The sequence below is a fragment of the Pan paniscus genome, chromosome 2 (assembly GCF_029289425.2).
Source record: "Pan paniscus chromosome 2, NHGRI_mPanPan1-v2.0_pri, whole genome shotgun sequence".
NCBI lineage: Eukaryota > Metazoa > Chordata > Mammalia > Primates > Hominidae > Pan > Pan paniscus.
Genome location: NC_085926.1, coordinates 10,515,090 through 10,541,936, shown reverse-complemented (window position 1 = coordinate 10,541,936; position 26,847 = coordinate 10,515,090). Strand labels below are relative to the sequence as shown.

General features: G+C 44.6%; 1 protein-coding gene across 16 annotated transcripts in view; it reads left to right on the top strand.

The window, feature by feature from the left end:
* The window catches only part of ATP2B2 (ATPase plasma membrane Ca2+ transporting 2), a 382,880-nt gene that overhangs the window by 161,457 nt on the left and 194,576 nt on the right, over positions 1-26,847 (top strand). For 12 of the 16 annotated variants that reach the window (XM_034955779.3, XM_034955777.3, XM_034955771.4 and 9 more), the window contains one exon: positions 11,322-11,416. The exons of the other annotated variants lie outside the window; for them this stretch is intronic. The gene's annotated coding sequence lies outside the window, so the exon portion shown is untranslated. The remainder of the gene's footprint in view (positions 1-11,321; positions 11,417-26,847) is intronic. 16 annotated transcript variants of the gene reach the window in all.

Sequence of the window (26,847 nt, the reverse complement as noted above, 5' to 3'; positions counted from 1 at the left end):
GAGGCACCCACCATCATGCCCGGCTAATTTTTGTATTTTTGTAGAGACGGAGTTTCCCCATGTTGGCCAGGCTGGTCTCGAACTCCTGACCTCAGGTGATCCACCTGCCTTGGCCTCCCAAAGTGCTGGGATTACAGGCATGAGCCACTGCACCCAGCCTAAAAATGGTTTTCTTTCATGTGTGTGTATGCTTACAACGCATATTATTTAGTTTCACTTTTGTCTTAGTCCTTTAAAATGGCATCATACAGTATGTAATCTTCTGAGACTCGCTTCTTTCCGACTTTCTTCTACTGGGAAACATTGTTTCTCAGACTCATCCCTGTGGTTCCTGCAGGTGTGGTTTATGCATTTTTGTAGCTGTGCAATATTCCCTGCCATGACGATATTACAGTTTATTGGTTCATTCTCTGGCTGTTGGGCATATGGTTGTTTCCAGGGTTTGGTTCTTTCAAACAATACTGCTGGAGACATTCTCAGCCATGGTGCCATTTTCCTAGTAAAGGAACACAGGAGGAAAAACAAATTCTGGAAGGGGCGGGTGGAAACAAGAGTTGAGCAAATATAGCTTGAAGTGAAGTGTCTGCAGGACATGAGCTGATTTGATTTTGGAGGAAGACTGTCAGGAGCATCATCTGTGGGCTTGGCTGAGCTGAAGAGCACTTAACTCAGGCTTAGCTGCCAAGGTCAGTGATCTGGGGCTCTTGAGCACAGGTGGAGCCCTCTTCTGTGCACCCCTTCAAAGAGGCAGAAGCATCGTTTGTGAAGGGAGCCTGATCCACACACCTCTTCATCTTGGTGCCATTAAAATCTGAGCCTCCCAAAGTATGGAGTGTCTACTTCCAGGGTACCTAAGAGGATACTAGGTGTTATTAAAAAGAGCTCATCACCTGATGGGAAAACTAGTCCATTTCCAGTCCTCTTTCAGTCTTCCAGGTCCATCAAGGCAAAAGGTTCTGCTGGAAGTAGTCTATTTTTAATGACCTTCCCCACAAATATTTGTTAAACTCTGTTTGATGAGAGACCAGACTTTTGGCCTAGGCCCCTAGGCAGGTGATAGGATCTATCAGACATAAGGATGTTCTGTTGTTTTCTTTGTAATTCATTGTTGTGCTCATCTCCTATTTGTGGTGAGTGGCACTGGTTTTGCACCGATGGTAATGATGAAATTTTCCCTTTAAGAAAATTGTTTAAACTTAAATCAAGCAGATTAGGGAAGACACTCATGAGCTCAATGATAGAAGAGATGGTGACCATGATGGCAGTCATATTTGATTGACTGAGGTTTGAGAAATGATGACCTAAATCAGCAATTCTCAAACTTCTTGTCTGAAGACTCATTATGTTCTTAAAAATTATGAAGAACACGGCCAGGTGTGGTGGCTTATGCCTATAATCCTAGCACTTTGGGAGGCCGAGGCAAGCGGATCACCTGAGGTCAGAAGTTGGAGACCAGCCTGGCCAACATGGTGAAACCCCATCTCTACTAAAAATACAAAAATGAGACTGGCATGATGGCGTGTGCCTGTAGTCCCAGGTACCCAGGAGGCTGAGGCAGGAGAATTTCTCGAACCCAGGAGGTGGAGGTTGCAGTGAGCTGAGATCACGCCATTGCACTCCAGCCTGGGTGACAGAGTGAGACTCTGTCTCAAAAAAAAAAAAAAAAATTATGAAGAACACTCAAAGAGTGTTGATTGGGTAGGTTATATCTCTCCAAATTTACAATACTAGAAATTAAAACTGATTTTAATACTGTTTCTTAATTCATTTAAAAATATCAATAACAAATCTATTGTGGTACAGAAGTAACATAGTTTATGAAAAATAACTATATTTTCCAAAACGAAAACAATTAGAAGATTAAAGTTGTTTCATATTTTTACAAATCTCTTTAACGATTTACTTGAAGGTAGTTGGATTCCTATTCACATCTGCATTCAATCTATTATGATATGATTGATGTTTTAATTGATGTATATGAAGAAAATTCAGCCTTACATAGACATGTTTTTGGAAAAAGGAGGAGTATTTTAATAGCCTTTTCAGATAATTGTAGATACTTTTCTTTGACACTGCACTCCCAAACTCAACAAGCTCAGTGTATTCAAGCTCAGACTGCCATAACAAAGTACCACAGACTGGGTGGCTTAAACAATGGTAATTTATTACGTCTCACAATTCTGGAGGTTGGAAGTCCAAGTTCAGGTTCAAAAGCAGTCTGCTATTAAGCACATTCATCAAGTTTTTTAAATGTTATGTTCTGACTTAAGCCAGGGGCCTGCCAGGAATCAGTAGCAGACCAGAAGGGACAGAGGAAGGAATCATTGAACTGAAATATAGAACAATAGAAATTACCTACCTAATCAAAATAGCAAAGAGAAAGCAGGCTGGAAAACAAAATGAACAGAGCCTTGATTTAACAAAAGATTTAACACTCGTGTCATTGGACTACTGGAAGGAGGTGAGAAAAAGAGGATGGGGCTGAAAAAGTACCTGAAGAAATAACGGCCAAAAACATCCCAAATTTGGTAAAAACACACAAACCAACCCTACAGATTCAGGAAGCTGAGCAAATTCCAAAGAGGTTAAACCCAAGGAAATCCACATCAAGACAAAAAATAAATTTCTAAAAACTAAAAACAAAACAAAAATCTTGAAGGCAGTGAGAAAGAACATCTCACCTATGGGGGTAAAAATTTTGAATGACAGCAGATTTCTCTTCAGAAACCATTACAGTCAGGAGGAAGTGGCACCTTTCTCAAATGCTGAAAGAATAGAACTATCAACCCAGAGTCCCATATCCAGCAAAAATATTTTTCAAAAATGAAGGAGAAATCAAGACATTCTCAGATGAAGGAAAACTAAGATAATTTTTTGCCAGAAGACCTATCCTAAAAGAATGGCTATAGTTCTCCAAACAGAAAGGAGACAATTTTTTAAAAAGAATTCTTGGGACATCAGGAAGGAAGGAAGAACATGATAAGCAAAAATATGGGTAAATGCAATAAACTTTCCTTCTCTTCTTGAGTTTTCTAAATTATGTTTGACAACTGAAGCAAAAATTGTAACACAGTCTGATGTGGTTCTAAATATATACAGAAAGAACAAACAGAAAACAAAATATAAAATGACAGACTTAAACCTTAATATATCAATTATTACATTAAATATCAATGGCCCAAATACACCAATTCAAAGACAAAGATTGGCAGAGTGGATTGAAAAACATGACTGACTACATGCTAGCTACAAGAGACTCACTTCAAATGTAATAATAGAAGCAAGCTAAAAGTAAAAGGATAGAAAAAATCATATGCAAACATTAATCAAAAGAAAGTGGGAGTGGCTATATAAATATCAGATAAAGTCAACTTCAGAGCAAAGTAAATTACTAGAGATAGAGAAGGATATTATTATAATATAATGATAAAAGGGTCAATCAGGAAGACATAGCAATCCTAAATATGTGTACACCAAACAATAGACCTGTAAAATATGTAAGGCAAAAACTGATAGGAGTGACCACAATTACAATTGGAGACTTCAACACTCATCTCCCAATAATTGATACAGCAACTAGGCAGGATATCAGCAGGAATACAGAAGAAGTTAACAACACCATGAGCCAACAAAATCTAATCAACACATATGGAATGCTCCCCGTAACAGCAACAGAATACGTGCTGTTTTCAAGCGCCCACAGAACATATGCTAAGGTAGACCATATCCTGGATCATAAAACAAACATTAGCAAAATTAGAAGAATTGAAATCATGGAGAGTATTTTCTCTGGCCACGGTGGAATCAAACCAGAAGTCAATAACAGAAAGATATTTGGAAATTATCCAATCACTTAGAAACTAAATAATGCATATCTAAATAATCTATGGCCAAAGAGAAAGTCTAAATGTAAATTTTAAAAATATATCAAATTGAATGACAATTAAAATAGAACTTATCAAGATTTGTGGAACCAGCTAAAGCATTGCTGTGAGGGAAATTTATAGCATCATGCATAACTAGCAAATAAAGAATTCTGAAATCAACAATCTAAGCTCCTACTTTGAGAAGCCAGAAAAGGAGAGCAAAATAAACCCAAACCAAACAGAAGAAAGGAAATAATAAAGTTAAGAGTAGAAATCAATAAAGTTGAAAACCAAAAAATGATAGAGAAAACCACTGAAACACAGAGATATTTCTTTGAAAAGATCAATAACATCGAAAAATTCTAACAAAACTAACCAAAAAGAGAACAAGACAGAAAGAGAAGACACACATGACCAAAATTGAGAATGAAACAAAGAATAACACTACAGACCACACAGACATCAATACAATAAGGAATACTATGAACAACTGTGCACATATAAATTTAACAACCTAGTAGAAATGGACCAATTCCTCAAAAAACACAAACTACCACAATTCACCCAATATGAAACAGATAATTTAATATCCCTATAATTACTAAGGAAATTGAATTTGTAATTTTTGAATTTCCTAAAAAAAAAATCCCCAGGACCAGGTAGTTTCTTTTTTTTTTTTTTAATTATATTTTAAGTTCTAGGGTGCATGTGCACAACGTGAAGGTTTGTTACATATGTATACATGTACCATGTTGCTATGCTGCACCCATTAACTCATCATTAACATTAGGTATTTCTCCCAATGCTATCCCTCCCCCCTCCCCCCACCCCACGACAGGCCCCAGTGTGTGATGTTCTCCACCCTGTGCCCAAGTGTTCTCATTGTTCAATTCCCACCTATGAGTGAGAACACGCAATGTTTGGTTTTCTGTCCTTGCAACAGTTTGCTCAGAATGACGGTTTCCAGCTTTGTCCATGTCCCTACAAAGGACATTAACTCATCCTTTTTTATGGCTGCATAGTATTCCATGGTGTATATGTGCCACATTTTCTTAATCCAGTCTATCATTGATGGACATTTGGGTTAGTTCCAAGTCTTTGATATTGTGAATACTGCTGCAGTAAACATACGTGTGCACGTGTCTTTATAGTAGCGTGATTTATAATCCTTTGGGTATGTACCCAGTAATGGGATCACTGAATCAAATGGTATTTCTAGTTCTAGATCCTTGAGGAATCACCACACAGTCTTCCACAATGGTTGAACTAGTTTACAGTCCCACCAACAGTGTAAAAGTGTTCCTATTTCTCTACATCCTCTCCAGCACCTGTTGTTTCCTGACTTTTTAATGATCGCCATTCTAACTGGTGTGAGATGGTATCTCATTGTGGTTTTGATTTGCATTTCTCTGATGGCCAGTGATGATGAGCATTTTTTCATGTGTCTGTTGGCTGCATAAATGTCTTCTTTTGAGAAATGTCTGTTCATATCCTTCACCCACTTTTTGATGGGGTTGTTTGATATTTTCTTGTAAATTTGTTAAAGTTCTTTGTAGATTCTGGATATTAGCCCTTTTTCAGATGGGTAGATTGCAAAAATTTTCTCCCATTCTGTAGGTGGCCTGTTCACTCTGATGGTAGTTTCTTTTGCTGTGCAGAAGCTCTTTAGTTTAATTAGATCCCATTTGTCTATTTTGGCTTTCGTTGCTATTGCTTTTGGTGTTTTAGTCATGAAGTCCTTGCCCATGCCTGTGTCCTGAATGGTATTGCCTAGGTTTTCTTCTAGGGTTTTTATGGTTTTTAGGTCTAACATTTAAGTATTTAATCCAACTTGAATTAATTTTTGTATAAGGTATAAGGAAGGGATCCAGTTTCAGCTTTCTACATTTGGCTAGCTAGTTTTCCCAGCACTATTTATTAAATAGGGGATCCTTCCCCCATTTCTTGCTGTTGTCAGGTTTGTCAAAGATCAGATGGTTGTAGATTTGTGGTATTATTTCCGAGGGCTCTGTTTGGTTCCATTGGTCTGTATCTCTGTTTTGGTACCATGCTGTTTTGGTTACTATAGCCTTGTAGTATAGTTTGAAGTCAGGTAGCGTGATGTCTCCAGCTTTGTTCTTTTTGCTTAGGATTGTCTTAGAAATGTGGGCTCTTTTTTGGTTCCATATGAACTTTAAAGCAGTTTTTTCCAATTCTGTGAAGAAAGTCATTGGTAGCTTGATGGGGATAGTATTGCATCTATAAATTACCTTGGGCAGTATGGCCATTTTCACGACATTGATTCTTCCTATCCATGAGCATGGAATGTTCTTCCATTTGTTTGTATCCTCTTTTATTTCATTGAGCAGTGGTTTGTAGTTCTCCTTGAAGAGGTCCTTCACATCCCTTGTATGTTGGATTTCTAGGTATTTGATTCTCTTTGAAGCAATTGTGAATGGGAGTTCACTCATGATTTGGCTCTCTGTCTGTTATTGGTGTATAGGTATGCTTGTGATTTTTGCACATTGATTTTGTATCCTGAGACTTTGCTGAAGTTGCTTGTTAGCTTAAGGAGATTTTGGGCTGAGATGATGGGGTTTTCTAAATATACAGCCATGTCATCTGCAAACAGGGACAATTTGACTTCCTCTTTTCCTAATTGAATACCCTTTATTTCTTTCTCCTGCCTGATTGCCCTGGCCAGAACTTCGAACAGTATGTTGAATAGGAGTGGTGAGAGAGGGCATCCCTGTCTTGTGCCAGTTTTCAAAGGGAATGCTTCCAGTTTTTGCCCATTCAGTATGATATTTCCTGTGGGTTGGTCATAAATAGCTCTTATTATGTTGATATACGTCCCATCAATACCTAGTTTATTGAGAGTTTTAACATGAAGCACTGTTGAATTTTGTCGAAGGCCTTTTCTGCATCTATTGAGACAGTCAAGTGGTTTTTGTCTTTGGTTCTGTTAATATGCTGGATTACGTTTATTGATTTGCGTATGTTGAACCAACCTTGCATCCCAGGGATGAAGCCAACTTGATCATGGTGGATAAGCTTTTTGATGTGCTGCTGGATTCAGTTTGCCAGTATTTTATTGAGGATTTTTGCATCGTTGTTCATCAGGAATATTGGTCTAAAATTCTCTTTTTTTGTTGTGTCTCTACCAGGATGATGCTGGTATCAGGATGATGCTGGCCTCATAAAATGAATTAGGGAGGATTCCCTCTTTTTCTATTGATTGGAATATTTTCAGAAGGAATGGTACCAGTTCCTCTTTGTACCTCTGGTAGAATTCAGCTGTGAATCTGTCAGGACCAGGTAGTTTCACTGCAGAATTTTACCAAGTGTTTAAAAAATTAACACCAATTCTATACAATGTCTTCCAGTAAATAGAAGAGGAAGAAACAATTCCAATATATTTTAAGAAGCTACTATTATCATAATATCAAAACCAGACAAAGACAATACACACAAAACTACAGACTAACATCCATCATGTGTATACATGTGAAAATCTTTAACAAAACATTAACAAACAGAATTCAACACTGTATAAAAAGAATTATGCATCATGACCAAGAGGGGTTTACTCAAGGGATGCATGGTTGGCTTAGCATTTAAATACCAGTTAATATAATCCAACATATTAATGAGCTAAAGAAGAAAATCACATGATGGTATCCATCAATGTAGGAAAAGCAAATTCAACACCCATTCGTCATAAAACACAGAAAAAGTAGGAATAGAGAGACACCTCCTCACCTTGATAAACAGCATTTTTAAAAACTATGTTATACTTACTGAATGCTTTCCCCTGAGATTGGGAACAAGACACGGATGCCAGCTCTCATCATTATATTCAACATAGTGCTGAAAGCTATAGCTAGTGCAAAAGACAAGAAAACATATACAAATTCAAAGGAAGAAATAAAACTCTCCCTGTTTGCAGATGACTTGATTGTCTACATAAAAATCCCAAGGAATCTAAAAACACAAACCTCCTAGAAGTAATAAGTGAGTTCAGGAAAGTTACAGGACACAAGCTAAGCATACAAAAAAAAATGTATTTTCATACACTAGCAATGGATACATGGACACCAAAATTTTAAATACAATGCCATTTACAATCACTCAAAAAAATGAAATAGGTATAAATTTAACAAATCTATAGGATTTGTATGATGAAAATTTTAAATACAATGCCATTTACAATCACTCAAAAAAATGAAATAGGTATAAATTTAACAAATCTATAGGATTTGTATGATGAAAATTATTAAACACAGATGAAAGAAGTTTTAAAAGCCTAAATAAATGAAAAGACTTGTGTTCATGGATTGGAAGACTTAACATAGCAAAGATGTCTGTTCTGTGCAATTTCTATCAAAATCTCAGAAAAATCGGTGTAGATGTAGAAAAGATTATAAAATTTATAAGGAAAAGCAAAGAATTTAGAATATCTAAAACAAGTTTGAAAAAGAATGAAGAATCAGTTTATCTGATTTCAAGATTTATTATATAGAAATCATGACAGTAGTATTGACAGATATGACACATAGATCAATGGACTGAGTAGATGACCCAGAAAGAAACCCACACAAATATGCCCAACCTATTTTTAACAAAGGTACAAAAGCAATTCAATGGAGTAAAGATGATAAACTTTTCAACAAATGGTGCTAGGGCAATTGGACATCCATAGGAACAAATAATGAAAATGATAATAACTTCAACCTAAGTCTCACACCACATATAAAAATTAACTCATAATGGACCATGGACTTCAATATAACATGTAAAACTATAAAGCCTGTAGACAAAAAGCAAGAGGCTGGGTGTGGTGGCTCAGGCCTGTAATCCCAACACTTTGGGAGGCCAAAGTGTGAGGATTGCTTCAGCCCAGGAGTTCAGGACCAGCCTGGGCAACTTAGTGAGACCTTGTCACTACTAAAAATAAATAAAATTAGCTGGGCATAGTGGTGCACACTTGTAGTCCCAGCTATTCAGGAGGCTGAGGCAGGAGGTTTGCTTGAGCCTGGGAGTTCAAGGCTGCAGTGAGCTATGATCATGCCACTGCACTCCAGCCTGGGTGACAGAGTGAGACCCTTTCTCAAAAAGAAGAAGAAGAAAGAAGAAAGGAGGAGGAGGAGGAGAAGGAAAAGAAGGAGAAGGAGAAAGAGGAGGAGGAGGAGGAAGGAGGAAGGAGAGGAAGAAAGACAGGAAGAGGAAGAAGAAAGAAGAAGAAGAGAAGCAGAAGAAGAGGAAGAGGAAAGCAAATCCATAAAACAGGCAAAAAAATCCTGTGACAAGGACAAAAAGCTAAGCTATGGACTAGAAGAAAATATTTGCAAACCACAAAACCTGATGAGGTACTGGTATCTAACATATACAAAAAAGTCTCAAAACTCAGCAATTTAAAAATCCAATTTAAAAATGGGCAAAAGACATCTCAACAAAGAGTATATGTAGATGACAAATAAGCACGTGAAAAGATGTGCAACATCATTAGTCATTTGGGAAATGCAAAATAAAACCTCAATTAGATATTATTACACACCTATCAGAATGGCTAAAATAGAAAATAGTGACAACACCAAATGTTGAAGATGCAGAGAAATTGGATCCACTTGTACATTGCTGGTGGGAATGTAAAAAGCTACAGTCGTTTACCATACTGGAAAAGAGTTTGACAGTTTCTTAAAAAAAAAAGAAAAAAGAAAAATCAACTGCCATACAACCCAACAATTGTACTCTTGGGCATTTATTCCAAACAAATGAAAACAATTTGTTCACGCAAAAAACCTTACATAAATGTTTATAATACCCCACAACTAGGAGTAACACAGATGTCCTTTCACTGATTGATAGTTAAACAACCTGTAATGCATCCACGTATGGAATACTACCCAACAATAAAAAGGAGTGAACTCTTGTTACACACAACCACCTAGAGGAACCTCCAGGGAATTCTGCTGAATGAAAAAAGCCAGTCCCAAAAGGTTATATACCGCATGACTCCATTAATATAACATCATTGAAAGAACAATATTAGAGAGATGGAGAACAGGCTAGAGGTTGCCCGGGGTTAGGGATGAGGAGCATGACTATAACGGGGTAGCCCAAGGAAGCTTTGTAGGGATGGAACAGTTCTACATCTTGATTGTAGTGGTGGTGGTGACACAAAACTACAGATAACGTTTCATAGAGCTACACACACACACACACACACACACATCAAACTGCTGCATGCAAGCTCTGTAGAGTGTATGATGTCACAAGACTGGTTTTTATGGCATGCTGCAGTAGTGCAAGTTAACCTTGGGGAAGCCTGGAGGGAGGTGCATGGGATCTCTCTGTACATTTCTTTGCAATTTCCTTTGAATCGATAACTATTTAAAATAAAAAGTTACAAATAGGGCTGGGGGCGGTGGCTCATGCCTGTAATCCTAGCACTTTGGGAGGCCTAGGCAGGTGGATCACCTAAACTCAGGAGTTGGAGACCAGCCTGGCAACACGGTGAAACCCCATCTCTACTAAAATACAAAAAAGTTAGTCAGGCATGGCAGCATGTGCCTGTACTCCTGGCCCCTTGGGAGGCTGAGGCAGGAAAATCGCTTGAACCCGGGAGGCAGAGATCTCAGTGAGCTGAGATCACGCCATTGCACTCCAGCCTGGATGACAGAGTGAGACTCCATCTCAAAAAAAAAAACCAAATAAATGAATAAATGGATTGAGAGAGAGAGAGAGAGAAGGAAGCTGACAGGGAGCCATGTAGCATCCAGTGCCCTCTGCTGCTGCTGTTTGTCGGGCGTTTCTAAGACCCACGGCACTTATGCGTATTATATTTTAGTTACCCCTCACAAAAATCCTGAAAAATAGGTATTATGATCTCTATCCTCCAGATGAGGAAAAGGAGGCTCAGGAAATTTAAGTCACTTGCCCAAGAAAGTATCTCTGTCTCTCCAGGGCACACACCTGTGATCACTCTTTCACACCCCCTCTGCCCTCACAGGCCACACACAGGCCATCTGTAAAATGGGGACAACGGTGGCATCTTATGAAGATCCAGCAAAGATAATTTATGTAAAGTGTTTACCAGAGTAGCTGGAATGTAGTAGGTGCTCATGAAATATTTATCAAATGAATAGAATGGCTAGATGCCCGATGCATGTTAGTGAAAGGGGCAGCCCTCTCTCTGGGGCCCGCCACTCAACCTTCCCAGTCTCAGACAGGGAGACCCCTGCCAGCAGGTGGACTTGCACTCCTGAGATGGTCTCTGGATCCAGGAGGGGCAAAGCCCACCCAGGCTGGTCTGAATGCAGAAGGCAAGGGCCAGGTCCTTGTCAAACCTGTCCCTAGCCTAGAGCCAGCACATCGGGGACACTCCACACCACGGTTACCTTCCCTTCTCCTTTCTGACCTGGGTCCCTGTCATGTCACCCACCCCTAACTAATGCCATCTTTCCCCTTTTCCAGAGCTGAACTTCGTCACCCAGTCCCTAGAGCCAGCAAGACATGGGCCCCAGTTTCCAAACCCTGACACCTCTCATTTAACCAGAAGACGTGGAGGGGTGAGTTGGAGACGGGGGCTTGACTAGGGGGTATCAGCCTGGGAAGAGAGCTGCTGGGGGTGGGGGTTGCCAATGGAGGGTCAACTGAGCAGGAACCCAGTGTTTAAAAGCAGCTCTCCTCTCTGTCCTCCTATTGGGGACATGTGTATTATTTATGCAACATTGGGCTGGTTTGGGGAAATTCCCTGGAAGCCCTATGGCATTTGAATTAGGAGCATGGTGTAGACTGTGGAGGAGGAAGGCCCCATCATGTCACATGGTGGATGGCTGTCAATCCAGGGTCTGTCCCAGCACTGGCACTGGGGAGCCCAGGCGGATCTGACACTGCCTCCGCCCTGGGAGGATAGACCGGTGCCTGAATGAAAAGCCAGCCACCTCACCTGGTCCTGCTTCATTTTTCTACCCTCTGGGCCATGCCCCAGCCTGCACATGAAGCCTTGGAGCTGGGGTAGTCAGGTGGGCTTACTGGGACATGTGCTAAGTGCTGACAGAGAGGACAGGACAGGCCAGCTGGGTGGCAGTAGTATGTTTATTGGTTATTGAGAGCTTGGCAGCTGGACTCAGTCCCAGGTTCAAATACTAGTTCTGCAACTGGGACAGCCCCTCTGAGTCTCAGATCCCTCATCTGTAAAACGGTATTTTGCAGATGATTCATGTAAAGTGCTTAGCAGAGTAGCTGGAACATAGTAGGTGCTCATTAAATACTTATCAAATGAATAGACCTTCTAGGTGCATGATGCATGTTAGTTAAATGGGGCAGCCATCTCTCTGAGGCCAGAACACCACTCAACCTTCCAGAGCCAGCATATACAGCAGCTCTGTGAGATTTCTTTGGCTCCTTGCTGAAATCAACCATGTCTTCCTCTGTGCTCCTGAAGCCCTTTCTTGGGGCCTCTGCTATTTGCCTTGCTTGGCCAACCTTACATTAGGGTGATATACAAATCTTGGAGTGCATGCCCCATGGACCCAACATGTAAGAGATCAGAGCCCTCACTGCTCATCTTTCAGCATCAGACACAATTTACGTTGCACAAGCTTGTCCTCGGAGCCAGAGCTTAGAGTCGTCATCTCATCTGACCTTCCCAGTAGCTGCCATTAGCCCTTTTCACAAATGAGAAAACTGATGCCCAGAGAGAAGAAACTTTGCAGCCAGCATGCAACCCTGAGCTTCTAACTGTGCAAGCCAGCATCACTGGCTTCCTACTGCCTTTGTGCCTGCCTGAAGATGAGTAACCACAGACTCAACTCAGGGAGGGAGCAAACAAGCAGATGGGCCACGTGCCTCCCTGTTCAGCCTTCAGACACCACCCAGACCTCTTGCTTTGCTGAAGTTTGGTTTCTTGCCCAAGCACTTTGGGATGAACCAGATTGTTTCCAAACACATTACATAATTGCTCACATATTTATTTAATGCCATCTCTTGAATATTAAATGATCCATAATACGGAACAGAAACTTGAGCGTCTAAACCCAGCAGCTTTTGACAGGCATAGGTGGGGAAGGAGGTTGAGGAGAGCCATCCACAAGCCATCCTCAGGGAGAGGCGGTGACATCGCTCCTCTCCTCCTCCTGAGATGGGTTGACAAAGGCTTCCCATGCCCATCGGTGGAAACCAGGTAGTGGAATTTTCACCATGGAATTCAACCTGTTTTGTTATATAATAACAAAGATGCATCATCTTCTCTCTAAAGGATGCTCAAAGCCAGGGCTTAGCTACCTGTTTATTTGGTTACAAGTGTTTACTGAGCACTCTCTATGTGCAGTCATTGTTATACTTTTATTCACCTCTCATGTGCCTTTATGAATGGGACAAAGAGACCCCTGGCCTCAGTGGGACTGGGGAGGGATGAACAGGGCCCAAGATAAAGTGGTAATGTGAGCAGAGGGCCCCTGTGAGGAGTTTGAATTACAATCTATGTGCAGTGGTGAAGTTATTGGGGGTTTCCAGTGGTCCGATCAATGTTTGAGAAACATCCCTCCAAAGCCAGGAGAGGATGGGGGGGTGAGGGGCACATCAGGAAGGGCCAGATCACAGTTCTAGGTTGGGGGTGCCAGGGGGGTGGGGCGGGAAGAATCCAGGGAGGACGTGAGGGCCACCCAGACCCTAAGTGATGAACTAGCCTCAGAAGTGGGTCTGTCCAAGGTGATTCTAAGTTTCTCCAAGGGCAGCGATGGAGGGCCTGACCTGATGGCCAGTAGGAATCACAGTCACACCAATGTTAATAATCATCTCAGTGCCTAGGAGTCCCTAAGTACTCACTGCGTGCCAGGCATTGCGATGAGCCCCTTGTCCTCACTACCAGCCTGTGTCATGTACAATTTTGTTATCCTCATTTCACAGAAGAGGAAAGCAAGGCCCAGAGTGGTTAAGTCCAACACCTGGATTGCCAGGAAGTAGCATCTCTCTCCACACATACAACCCATGTTGGTTGAATGAATTCAGAGTAACAACAATAGTCACAAAAATCACCACAGCAATCACTTAATACAGGGCTCGCTTTGTGCCAGGGCCTGTTCTAAATGCTTTAAAATTTTTAATCATTTAGTGCTCACAACAGCCCCATAAGACAGGCATGACCATTCTTATCCCCATTGTACAAAGGAAGAAACTGAAGCAGAGTGTTCAGTGTTAATCCCACCCGAGTTGGGATTTGAACCCAGGTAGTATGGCTCTGGAGTTCGGATTTTCAGTAAAATGAAGTGCAGGTGGAAGAAGTAGCATCTGCTGGGAACCAGCACTCTGACCCGGCACTGTCTGCGTTTCCAAGTCTGGGGTCAAAGCCACTGGCTCACTGTCGATGGGACATTCAGCAGCACTACTTTTGGGGCAGGCCTGGGCTGAGCCCGAGGGGAGGGAGTGTGTGCCAGCAGACCCTCAACCCTGAGGGCTGACCTGTTCTCTCTGGAGCCAGAGTGAAAGGTCCTCCCAGAGGCTGCCCCTCCTGCAACTGCCAAGATGTTCCAACCACAAAGCAGCTCGAGTCACTGCCTCAATAAGGGAATCAGGGAATCTTGTCACTCTCTTTGCCAGCAAGAACATCCAGAGAGGAAAACCAACTGAGGGAAGTTGTGGAGTCAGAATTACGGAAAATGTTTTACCCCAAGACTGTGCCAGAACGACAACTAAATCCTCCCCAGCAGAAACCCTTTCTAACTAAAAATGACAGGCATCTTTCCTTACAAATAAGTTCAATCGGCAGAATTTCCACGTCAGCAACGTATTAGGCAGTTGTAATCAACACCAGTTTACAAAGCAACTGACTCATCCCTCCTTAAAATGTGGGCAATAATTCCCATCTGAGGGGCCTTGCTGGGGGATGGGAGCCCATGCTCGAGAAAGTACTTGTAAAAGGTGGAAATTGGCACAAAGTAGGGCTTTAAAAGGACTTGAGGATTCTTAAACAGCTTATCCTTTTGGGGAGTTTGAACTTTTCCCTGCAATCCTGCTCTCTTCAATGAGAGAACGAAGGAAAAAAACGTGAGCCCTGTCTGTGGCCAGACTGCCCCAGTCTAAAACTCAGGGAAGGGAAAAAAGAGGTTGCATCAACACACACCCCAAACCTCTGGTAACCACTCATCAGAGCCAGGGAGCTGTCGCACTAGGCCTCGCTTGGGGAGGAAGCGTGGTGCGGTGGGACACTCCGGCTGCAGGTCGTCTCCCCTCTGCCAGGTGCAGGTCCTGGCTGTGCAGTCCTGGACAAGTTTCACTTAAGTGCTTCCCACCTCAGTTTTATATTCTTTAAAATGGGAGTCCTCCTTTTTGAGGATGTTGGAAGGATTCGATGGAAGAGAAAATAGGATATGCCCAGCTTAGGGCCTGGAATATTGACAACTGCTCAGTGAGTTTTGTTCTTCTGGTGGTCCCCAGTGGGAACAATCGCCTCAAATGGTGAGGACCCCAGGCACCTTTGCTGGGACTGTGTCGGTCTCTCTCAGCCACCTGAGCACTGCGAAAAGAGAGTCTGTCATCTGTATTAGTTTGTTAGGGCTGCCGTGACACATGACCACAAACTAACAGAAATGTGTTGTCTCACGTTCTGGAGACTAGGAGTCCAAGATCAAGGTGTCAGAGGGCTTGGTTCCTTCCGAGGATGGTGAGGCTGACTCTTTCCCGGCCTCTCTCCTGGCTTCCAGTGGTTCGCCGGCCATCTTTGGAGCTCCTTGGAGTAGAGAAGTAGCACTCTAGTCCCCTGCCTTCACATCGTCTTCCCCCAGTGAGTGCCTCTGTGTCCAAAGATCCCCTTTTCGTAAGGACACCAAATCATTCCCGATTAGGGCCCATTCTAATGGCCTCATTTTAACTTGATCACCTCTGTAAACACCCTCTGTCAACGCCCATCTGTACCTCACATTCTGGGGTATGAGGGGTTAGGACTTCAACCTATCTTTTTGGGAGGACATAGTTCAACCCATATCCCCATCATAATGATTTGAAGCTGATTCTGGACAGACCACCAGTTCTTTCATGATATTTAGGTTCCCAAATAGACTCGAAGAATATTTTACATCATTCTCTAAAAGTCTGACATCCTTCTAAAAATCACTGATATCTTAGCTTCCAGGAGATGCCCATTGGCATCTTAAACTCCAATCTGAGACTGTGGGGTCATTGTCTTACATAAAGAGCCTGTAAGTTTGAAGCTGAGCTCTTTCTCAGCACAACTATATGCTAGACTCTGGAAACACGGGAAGCCAGGGACTTAGCTTTCAAGGTGGTTACAGGCAGGAAGGCCACAAAACAGGTAAGTGCGCAACTGGCTGTTGTTGGATAGGGGAGTACCAGGAAGATCGTTCCCAAAATAATCTTCAAAGCGTGAGAGAAAGAGGTTTTCTTCCTGGGTCACCTCCTGTCTTTGTTTCCCTAGAGAAGTAATGTCCTTCCTGGGTGGTCTGAGAACCTCTGGGGAGCCCCTACTCCCTCTCATCAGTCACTTGACTTTCATTCTGAGATAACACCTGCTCCTGAGTCTTCCCCCGGGAAGGTGGGAAGTGGCACAGAGACATGAGCCCATCACCCCCGCTTGGCTGGGATGCCCAGAGAGGTGGGGGGTCAGTGCTGGACCCCCTTTATTGCCAGCTCTCCATTTTTTTCCTCCCAAGTCATCTCATGGATCTGGGAAAGTTAACTAAGCTTCCCCATCCCAAATATGAGCAGTTCCCACATTGCTTGAACTGAGAGCCTACAATCCATATTCACACACTGACACCAGCACCAAGCAAGTAGCCGGGATCACGGGCATGAGCCACCGCACCTGCTTAAACCGTATTTTTAAAAGCAAAAGGCTGGGAAGCGAAGGAAGTCGCTAGGTTGACTAAATAATATGTTTGCAGCATAGATGTTCTGCTATTTGTCAAACAGGAGTTGCTGTGATTAGCAAAATATCAATTCACATAAAAGTGAAAAATATATTCACTGGAATAATGTGTTCCTTACACCAGAAATATTTAAGATAAAACACACGTTGGCACGCGAAGGGGGAAGATTACAGTAGCTAGGAAACTTGCTCATGTGGAAAGTGCCCCTTCTCCAAGGATGCTGGAGGAAGGGCAAGTTGCTCAGCAGGAAACAATAAATGTTTTCTTCCTGTTTCTCTATGAAGAGAAAGTGATCAGGCACATTATAGGGCACAAGCAAGGAGTGTCATGGGGCCCAGAGGCAAGGTGGGTGGGGGACTCTGTTACCCTTTTTTCCCCTTAGTCCAGAGAGGCTTCCTGGAGGAAGCAAGATTCTGTGCTGTTTGGCCCAGGCTCTCCTGGCCTGGCATCTCCCCACGTGACTTGTTTCAGTGGAAGCTTCCTTGGGTTGGGCCAGATGCACGCGTCGTAGCCACCCTTTCCCCACATTCCCAGGGCTGCTCCATGCCAGCCAGTTGTACAGAGAGTCCTCAGAACAAAAGAACTTCCAGGTAGCCAGGGCTGAAGCCAGGGTGTTGCTGATAGGATCAGGAGCCTCATGCTCGTGAGAACAAAAGCCCAAGAAGAAGCCAGGGGTACAGAGTTATGCCCGCCACCCATGTTGCTTTTGACAGAGACCACTGTTTTGCGGATTACCGCACTGTGGAGGCCAGCTCACAGACCTTAGTGGCCAGCCCTGCTCCCCTGCCCCTCCCCACCCCACCTCCCTCCTCACTGATCCGCAGGCCAGAAAAGGAGGCAGCCCTGCTGGCAGCCAGGCCTGGGTGCCGTGGCCACCTTGCAGGGTGTGGCCATACGCTGCAGACTTCTGCAGTGACTGTAGGTGCTGGAGCCGAGCAGTCAGAGAGGGTACTTGTGTCTGTGGCCTGAAACCCAGCGGGGACACCGGGTGATTCACCGCCATCTCTGGCCAGGTATGGGAGGCTGGGTTCGCGGGGCACTCCCCACAGCCCTGGACTGGTTGGTCTCCTCAGAAGCCTGGGTCTCCAGTCCAGGGCAGGGCAGTGGTGGGGAGGTAGGGGGTTGCTGAGATGGAAAGAGTATAAGGAGAGGAACCTGTGAGGCTTTGAGTCCTTGTCTCAGAGGGAGAGTGGAGGGCAAGCCCTGGCCCAGGCAAGCTCTGTAGGGATTGATGAGGAGCCCCAGGAGGGACTGTCTCTGGCCTCACCCAGCTCCGTAGGAGTGCTCCCTCCAGAGGGCGGTGAAAGAGTACAAGAGCGTGGGCTCTGTAGCCAGAAGACCCAGGTTCAAATCCTGACACCCAGGTGTCCATTTGGACATTTACCTCCATCTCTCTGTGCCTCAGTTTCCTACCCTGTAAAATGGGGGTGGTGGTAACAGTTCCTATTTCATAAGGCTGTGTGAAGATCAAATGAGATAAGCGAGGGAGCCCTTCAACACAGGCAAGTGTCCAGTAGGTGTTAGATCTGAGCTGCCCCCTTTCCCTCCCTGAACATGGGAGCCGCCCTCAGAGGCAGCAAGGTTGATGCTGGAAGGAAAACTACCTGCCCAGCTCAGAGGTGCAAATACAGAGGAGATGACCTAGGTCATGGTGTCAGTTTCTGAGTCAGACAGATTGGAGTTTGAACCCTGTGTTTGCAAACGGTTTAGCTGGGAAGGCTTACACACGCTCTCGACCCTTTGACCCCATTTAAAAAACCCATGAAATGGGGATAATAATAGGACATAGCTTGTGGGTTATGTATAAGGATGAAATTATGCTGTGCACATAAAGGGCTTATCCCATGCCTTATACTTAAATTGGGAGCTAGTGTCACCACCACCACCACCATCATCACTATCATCATGGTTACTATTATTGTTATTATTATTAGGAAATAGAGACTCAGAGAGGGGAAGGGACTTGCCAGCAGTCATGTAGCAAGTCAGAGGGCAAGGCAGGACCCAGCCCTGTCCTCCTACCCCTCAGTCCCTATTCTTTCCACTCCCCACACCCCCTCACTGGCCCTAATGGGTCCTTCTTGGCCCTCCGCACACTCATCACAGACAGCTCCCGCTGACTTCATTGGTTCTGGGCATGGGTCTGGGGGTGCCACACGGGAATCTGGCATCCCCCCAAGAGGTTGAGCCAGCAGACAGCCCAGGTTGGAGGTTACCTTGTCCCCATGACCCACAGCACCCCTCTAAAAGCCCTCCCAATCCCTGTGTCCAGGGATCACTGGCCAGGGAAAGTCTCTGAGGGGGCGGGATATAGCTTTGGAGGAAGCTGTCAGGGAACTGCAGAGCTCCTCAAGCTCCTTGCACCCCAAGGAACTCCTTAAATAGGGAATGATTGGAACCCCAACTTCCACCAAAGCTTCCCTGGGCTTTGAGGACAGTCTGAGGGTCATGCTCAAGGGTCTTCTGCTTCTGTTGGCCGGTACACACCGTCTTTGCAGGCTTTGCTCTGTCTCTCCCACCTCCTGGCCCTCCCAGGCAGAGATGAACAGAGACAAAAGAGGAGGCAGAGGAGAGAGGAGAAGGAGAGGATGGGGTTTGCTGTAAGCAGAAGGAAGGCTCACACACCTGTTTTAATAATACAAATATTACACACACAATCATCATCATCATTCCTGTTTATTGAACACTTACTGTGCACCAGGCACTGTGTTAAGGACTTGATATATACTGTCCCAGTTCATCTTCACTACAGCCTTATCAAGTAGAAAATTATTATACCCACTTTGAAGATGAGTAAACTGGAAGGGTCTTATTCATCTACTGTGCAATGAATACAGTTGCAAAGCAGATGATACAAAACAATGACAGAGAATGAGTGAAATATAACAGTGAGTCCTGGGGACTGTGGCAAATTGGAGAACCTTTTTTTTTTAATTGAGGCATGATACACATAGTAGATAAAGTGCACTAATTTTAAATGTACCACTTTTTACACGGGTTTACACCGGTGTAACCACCGCCCAGATTAAAATATTTCTTGTAGCCCAAAATATCCCTTCTGAGGTATTCGAATTTATTTTTTCCAAATAATATTCTGCAAAACTGTCCCAGCCGAGAGGAACCTAAGGAGACATGGTGACTAAATACAATGCAGCACCCTAGATGGGGACCTGGAAGAGGAAAAGGGTGTTAGGTAAAAACAGAGGACATGTGAATAAAGTGCGGGTGTTAGTTAGTATCAACATATCAATATTGATTCATTGATTATGAGAAAGGTATCATTCTAATAGAAGATGTGAATGATAGGGGAAACTGAATGCAGGACAGACAAGAACTCTCTGTATTGTCTTTAGGAATTTTTTTGTAAATCTAAAACTGTTCTAAAACAAAAAGGTTATTTCAAGATATTGTACAGATAAGGAAACTGAGGCCCAGAAGAGCAAAGCCTCTTACTCAGGGCCCCACAGCAGCAGTGGACTAACTACAACCAAAAGGCTGGTCAGTGCTTTAGCTGCCAAGGGTGGAGTTAGGGGATGAGGGTGTCAGGGGTGCTGGGGTCTCCTTGAATCTATAAGTGCCTTACAGCGGACTCACCTCTGCAGGAAGCTGGCTACACAGCTTCCCCTCTGCTGCCTCCTCCTGAACTGTCCAGGGCTGTTTGTTGAAAACCAGTTCTCCCACTGGCCTTGGCCCCAGAGGGAGTGTTCATAGGCAGCTCCTGTTCTGAGAGCAGGATGTCACTGTTCCACTCCTGCCAGTCTCGATGCAGGTATCTCTGAGCCTCCCATGCCCAGCACAGGGGTGGCATGAGCACAAGGTGTTGGTTGAGTGTTGGATGGATAGGTAAGTGAAAAAATGAAGGATGGAAGAAATGAATGGCAAGCTGGGTGGTTGAGGGGATTCCAGGGTGCTAGAGACTGCCAAGAGCATGGACTCTGCAAACAGATGGCCAGGGTCAAACCCTGACTCTCCCACCTCTAGCCAGGAGAGGTTACTTAACCTCTCTGTGTCTCAATGTCCTTGCCCCAACATGGGGAAAATAGTATACCTGTCCTTAGAGGGCTGTTCAGGTTAAAGGAGTTGATTGACATGAGGGAGGGAAGTAATAAATAGAAGAGGGAAGGAGAGCTGGGGAGATGATGAATTAGTTGTCATATTGAGAGATGGAAACTTGGACAAAGCCATAAGACTGGCCATTCTCCCAGAAAAGAGGAAGAGGAGCAGCATTGTACAATGGTTAGAGCACAGATCTGGAGGCAGAGCTGCCAGGGATCAAATCTCAATGCCATCACTTACCGGTCATGTGACTTTGGCCAAGTGAGTTAACCTCTCTGTGCCTCGGCATGCTCATCTACAAAATGGGTGTGATAGCAATGGCACTCACCTCAGGACGTGGCTATGAGAACTAAATAGTTGCCTGGTGTGGGTATAGTGCTTAGAATTGTACCTGATATGTTTACTACAACCCTGGCATATCATGAGTGTGTTTTAAATAAATAGGAAAGGTTTTGTGCCAGAAGCCCACCCCCTCCCTTGAAGGGGCTCCCACGTTCAGGATGCAGGTCCAGGCGTCACAAACTCACTTACCTCCTGGGTCCAGGGGAGAAAGTGCCCTTAATGAAGTCAGCTGGAGAGGGGATGACCTAGTGGCCACATGTTCATCTCTGTGGCCTCATCCGCCTCCAGCCAACTCTGGATGGGCAATGCTCACGATATTTTAAGAGAAGATAGAAATCTGGATTCTTATGCACAATCCCCCAATTTTTAAACATTGGCATTTAATTCAATTTTATTTTAAGCTCTGAGCAAAACAAACAAATGTATTTTCAGTGGGCTGCTCTCACAAGTAGCTGGTTTGTAGATTCCCTCCAGTCTAGTCCTGCCAGTTCACTTTCTTTTATTTTTTTTTTCTGCATTTTAGAGAAGAGGAAACGGAGGCCTAGAGATAAATGCCTGGGCTCTGATATATTTGACCACTTAGTGGAGCCAAGTTCTCCTCTCCCCTGCTACCAGCCACATCCAGGATCCCTGAATAATCAAGCGGGGGAGGAAGAATCAAGGGGGCATTTTTCCTGTGAACCAGGGTTTTTCCAATAGCATATTTGAAATATGATTTAGGTTAGCCAGATACCATTTGCACCATGTGTCAGAGGTGCTGCTGCATATAAAGCAGGAGCCTTCACCACTTCCAAAGCTGTAGCAAACATTCGCAATTTATGGAACCCAACTTCACTTCTAGCCCTGGCCCAGCAGGCTGGGCACCAGGATTCCACCTTCCATGAGCAATGAGGGCTAGGGTGGCCTGCCAGAGAGGAGTAAGTTCTATGGTGAAGGAAGTCACAAAGTAAATGCTAGAGAGGCTAACAAAAGTTGGGAGACATGTTCAGGAGAAACGTTTAAGAGTGATTTTTTTTAATAGAAAGTTAAAAGCTTGTCATACTCTGAACTTGAATTGTTTTATTCTTTTCTATTGAAAACTGCTGTCTGGTTCCCACCTACTTAACCTGCCTGCACCTCCACCTTCCCATCTACAAAATGGAGACAAAATCATAACTCACTTTGTACAGCTTGTGATGAGGATGGAATATGGCACTTGTGGAGGATTAAACAATAAAAACCAGCCATTGTCACTGTCAGCAGCTGCCAGCCCACCTGTTTGCACAAGCAGTGGCTCAAGAGCCTTTCACTCTTGGCCTCTCTTTACCCTCACTATCCACATCTGTGACCTTCACTTTGAAGAGTCCAGTGCATCTGTCAGCTGTGGAGCACCTATTGTGTGCCAAGTCCTGTGCTAATTCTTCCACCTGTGTCCTCTCCTGCAGTCCTCAGAGCAACCCTGGGCGCCGACAGCATCATCACCATCTCTGCAGCTGAGGAACCTCAGGCTCTGGGAGAAAACATGAGGCATCCAAGGTCACCCCCAGGTGTCAGTGTGACCTTGAGCAAGCCCCATTACCTCTCTGAGCCTCCAGCTTCTTCATCTGTAAAAGGAGGTTCAGGACACCTGCCCCAGGGCTGCTGTGAGGCTCTATGAGGTAATGACTTCGAAAGTGCACCATCAGCTGTAGATCCCAGACAAACAGATGGTGTGGATGTGAGTCCTTCAGAGGCCTACTCCTGTTCGGGATTCAGCACATTTTAGCAGTAAGGGCTACTGAGAAAAGTTATTTCAAGTGTCTTTTTCTTGGGTGGTTTCCAAACACATCTCCTTTCTCCAGCTAACAAGTCCAACACTGGCTTCAGCAGAAGCTATGCACACAGAAAGTTACTTCCAGTGGAATGACCAGGAGGTAGAAGGGAGATAGGCATGATGGTCACAGGGAAGAGAGGATCCCAGGGAAGGTCTCAGGCTGTGCAGTCAAACAGATATGGGATCAAATCCCAGCTCCTCCACTTACTAGCTGTCTGATCTTGAGGCAACTAGCTAACTTCTCTGAGCCTCACACAGAGGGTTGTTATGATAAGGGGGATAAGCATAGCAGCTGAGAAAAGGCAATACACACATACTGAAAAGGAAGCCTCCTCAAATAGGGCACAGCAGTACACATACACGGGACCATGAGGAGCTGGAGGGTGGACACTGCACTTTTCATCTTGGCAACTTGGCTCACAGTAGGTACACAGCATACATTTTTAAAAATAAAAATTTACATTCATTTTCCTTTCTGCCTTGTGCCCACCCACATAATCCCCCTTGTCTTTCAATCCCCAGCCCCACTGTCCCACCTCTGTGAACTGTGAAAGAACACAGACTGTTACCTGACAAACCTAGGTTGAAGTCCAAACACTACCCTGCCTGGCTGGATAGTCTTGGATAAGTTACCTCCCCTCGCTGACTCTCAGTCTCCTCTTCTGTAAATGGGCTAATACTGCCTTGCTAGCAGGGTTGCTGTAAGAGTTAGAGATGATGTATGTGGCTGGCATGGCCTCTGACACAGAGTAGGCATTCTGAAAGTGGCAGCAGAAATGTTGTTGTTCCTTCCAAATGTAGCCCATGGCCACCTCTGGCTCTCCACTCACACTCATACTGACTCCCCAAGGAGTTCACAATCAACTTGTCTCTACATCTCAGATATCACAATACAAGCACCTTGGGTGTGTATATCTCTAAAGAGTGACATTTCACCTCCATTCCCACAATCACTTTACACAATTTCCACACTCTCACTGCTTCTATATTGGTTGGACTTGGAGGGATTTACAATGTCCTTAAAACACCTTAAAAAGGAGCATCAACAGACAAATCATTCTGGATCAAGAACAAATGGCCCAGAGATTAAACACCTGTCCAAAATCACCGACATTATCCACTGGCTATGGGTTTATTCATGCCCATGAAAGTTCCCAGACTGAAAGTTCATGAATGAAGGATTTTCTGGTCCTGGATACCATCTTATCCTCAAAGGTAGCCTGCAAACTCTTCACTGTTACTTGACTGTTTATGGGGGCTTCTCTGATGTCTCCAGATCAAGGCTAAATTCTTGAGTGGTAGGATTGGCTCTGCTTCCCTGTGAGGATTTGTGTGGGGGCAGGTGCAGGGCTTGGCAGGAAACCCACTAAGGTGGGTCACACAGGGGCTGGGGTGCCACAGAGGGACAATCTACTCCTTGGGATGTGTGTGCCCCGGAAGTCTGAAGCTGGCAAGGGTCTCAGGCAAAACCTTGTCCAATGTCTGGCTAATATCCATTTACCTTGCATGAAATGCAGACCCTGTTCTGGGAGCCCCCTCCTCAGAACTGCAAACAGAGTCTGCCCTGTTATTAGCTGGAAAAGTCTGGCTTTAACACCTGACACTGTGGGAGGATTGCCACAGCCACATGCAAGGGGCTTGGAGAGTTTATCTGCAGTGACATAGTCTAGTTGCCACTCTGAACCTGCAGTGATGTGTGGCCCGCAGAAGCCACGTATGCCATACAGTTTGTTCCAATGCAAATCAAAATAGAAAGGCACTCTTTTTTATTTGGGTAGGCAAAGAAAAAAAAGGAAAAAAAAGAGGCCAGGTGTGGTGGCTCACGCCTGTAATCCTAGCACTTTGGGAGGCCCAGGCAGGCAGATCACTTGAGATTAGGAGTTCAACACCAACCTGGCGAAACCCCGTCTCTACTAAAAATACAGAAATTAGCTGGGTGTGGTGGTGCCCGCCTGTAATCCCAGCTACTCGGGAGGCTGAGGCACAAGAATCACTTGAACCCAGGAGGTGGAGGTTGCAGTGAGCCGAGATTGTGCCCTGCACTCCAGCCTGGGTGACAGAATGAGACTCCGTCTCAAAACAAAAAAAAAGTAAAAGAATATTTTTATAACCTCTAAGTCCACCTTCTCTTCTTCTGCATTCATTTAGGATTTCTCTCCACCCGCCTCCCACAGTGAGGAGGTGAGGGGTTCTCCCAACCTCCACTATTACCTCGCAAGGGCAGGAGTCTGATCTTAAAACCGGCACCCCCCTCCCCTGCTGCTTGCTCCAGCGCTGGCTCCAACACCTGGGCCTCTCCCTCCAGGCCCCTGAGCTAATTACAGGCTTCCCTAAATCATTGTAAGGAAAAGCTAATTAAATCAGGGTTGGCCATTAATTTTCTGGCTAAGGACAGGCAGCCGACACCTCTCTTCAATTCCAGAATCCGGAAACCATGGCTTGGAGCTTCCTTTGAGGTTGGGAATAGGGTTTTATCTGTTAGGGCTGATTTTAGGAAGAGCAGCATGTCCCAGTGACCATGAGGGATCAGGTTGGGGACCTGAAAAACTGGGCTGCAGCCAAATGTATATGGTAAAGGGTATGAGGAGGTGAAGTCAGATGTCCCTGCACCCACCAATAGCAGTTGTATGGTGTGAGAAAAACCCCTGCATTCGATCCCAGCCCTGCCACTTGCTAGGCAGGTATCCTGGTCCAGAAATCTCCACATGCAAGGCAGGCAGCATCTGTGCTGGCACAGAGAGTGGAGTGAGTTCTGAGCCAATGTTTGTTGAATGAACAAGTGACTGCTGAGTGCCTGGCTCAGTGCCACACATACAGTAAACACCCAAACAATATTTGTTCCCTTGTCCCTCTTGGAATCTTCTTTTGGAACTATAACATTCATGGGACAAGGTGGCTTAAGTTCCTAAAACCTTTCTATCAAAACATTCATTGGAAGCTTTCCTCCTTTGAGATCAAGGGTGAGAGATGTCAGAGGTGGGGTAGGGGCAGGGGACACAGGAACTGAGTTCTCCACTCCTAGAACTCCAACGCCTCTCACGTACCATCAGATGCCAGCCTGCCCTGCCATGCTGCCATGCATCAGCATACCTCTCTGTAAAGCTGGGCACCTTGACAGGAGTCCCAGCTGTGACTCTTCTCTCTTTCTTGCTCTGTTCGCTCATTAGCCAAGTCCTCAATAGCCCCTTGAAAGGCCCGGACATTGCACATTGCACCTTCATTATTCACTCCCGCCTCGGCCACTTTATTGCAGACAGTGAGTGATGTGCTTAGCTAATTCAGGGGACCCCAAAGGCAGGAAACAAATAGGGCAAATCCACAGTGTGGCTGAGGACCACTGTGTGTGTCAAGTTCAGCACAGTGCCCGGAGTACAGATTCTGGAGTCTGCTTTGAATCCCAGCTAGCTGTTTGACCTTGGGCAAGCTGCCTAACTTTTCTGTTCCTCAGTTTCCTCCTCTACAAAATTGGCATGATGATACCAGTATGTCCCTCATGGGGTTGTTGTAAGAATTAAATGAGTTTGTAATGTGCCAAGTGTTTAGACAGGGCCTAGTGCACAGTTGGTGTTCCATGAACATTAGTTATTACTCATGATCTCAGAATGAATATCTCAGTTTATCTTCACCACAGCCCAGCCTGGCCGGAGAGTATGATGGCTCTTACTTTACAGATGAGGTCCAGGGAGGGGAAGCCACTTTCCCATGGCCACACAGAACAAAATCCCTGCCCCACACCTGTCCCCGACAGAGGGGAGACTGACAGCACCTGCCGGTGAAAGCGGGGCCCGGGGCAGGGCAGGGGTAGTGAAAGGAGCTTTCAAAGAAGGGCCAGGCCTCCCTCAGAGGCATGAGTGGAGTTGGGAGGTGGCTATAAATACGCGAGGCGAGGGGCTCTGTAACTAGGCCAGGAATGTGTGTTAGTCAT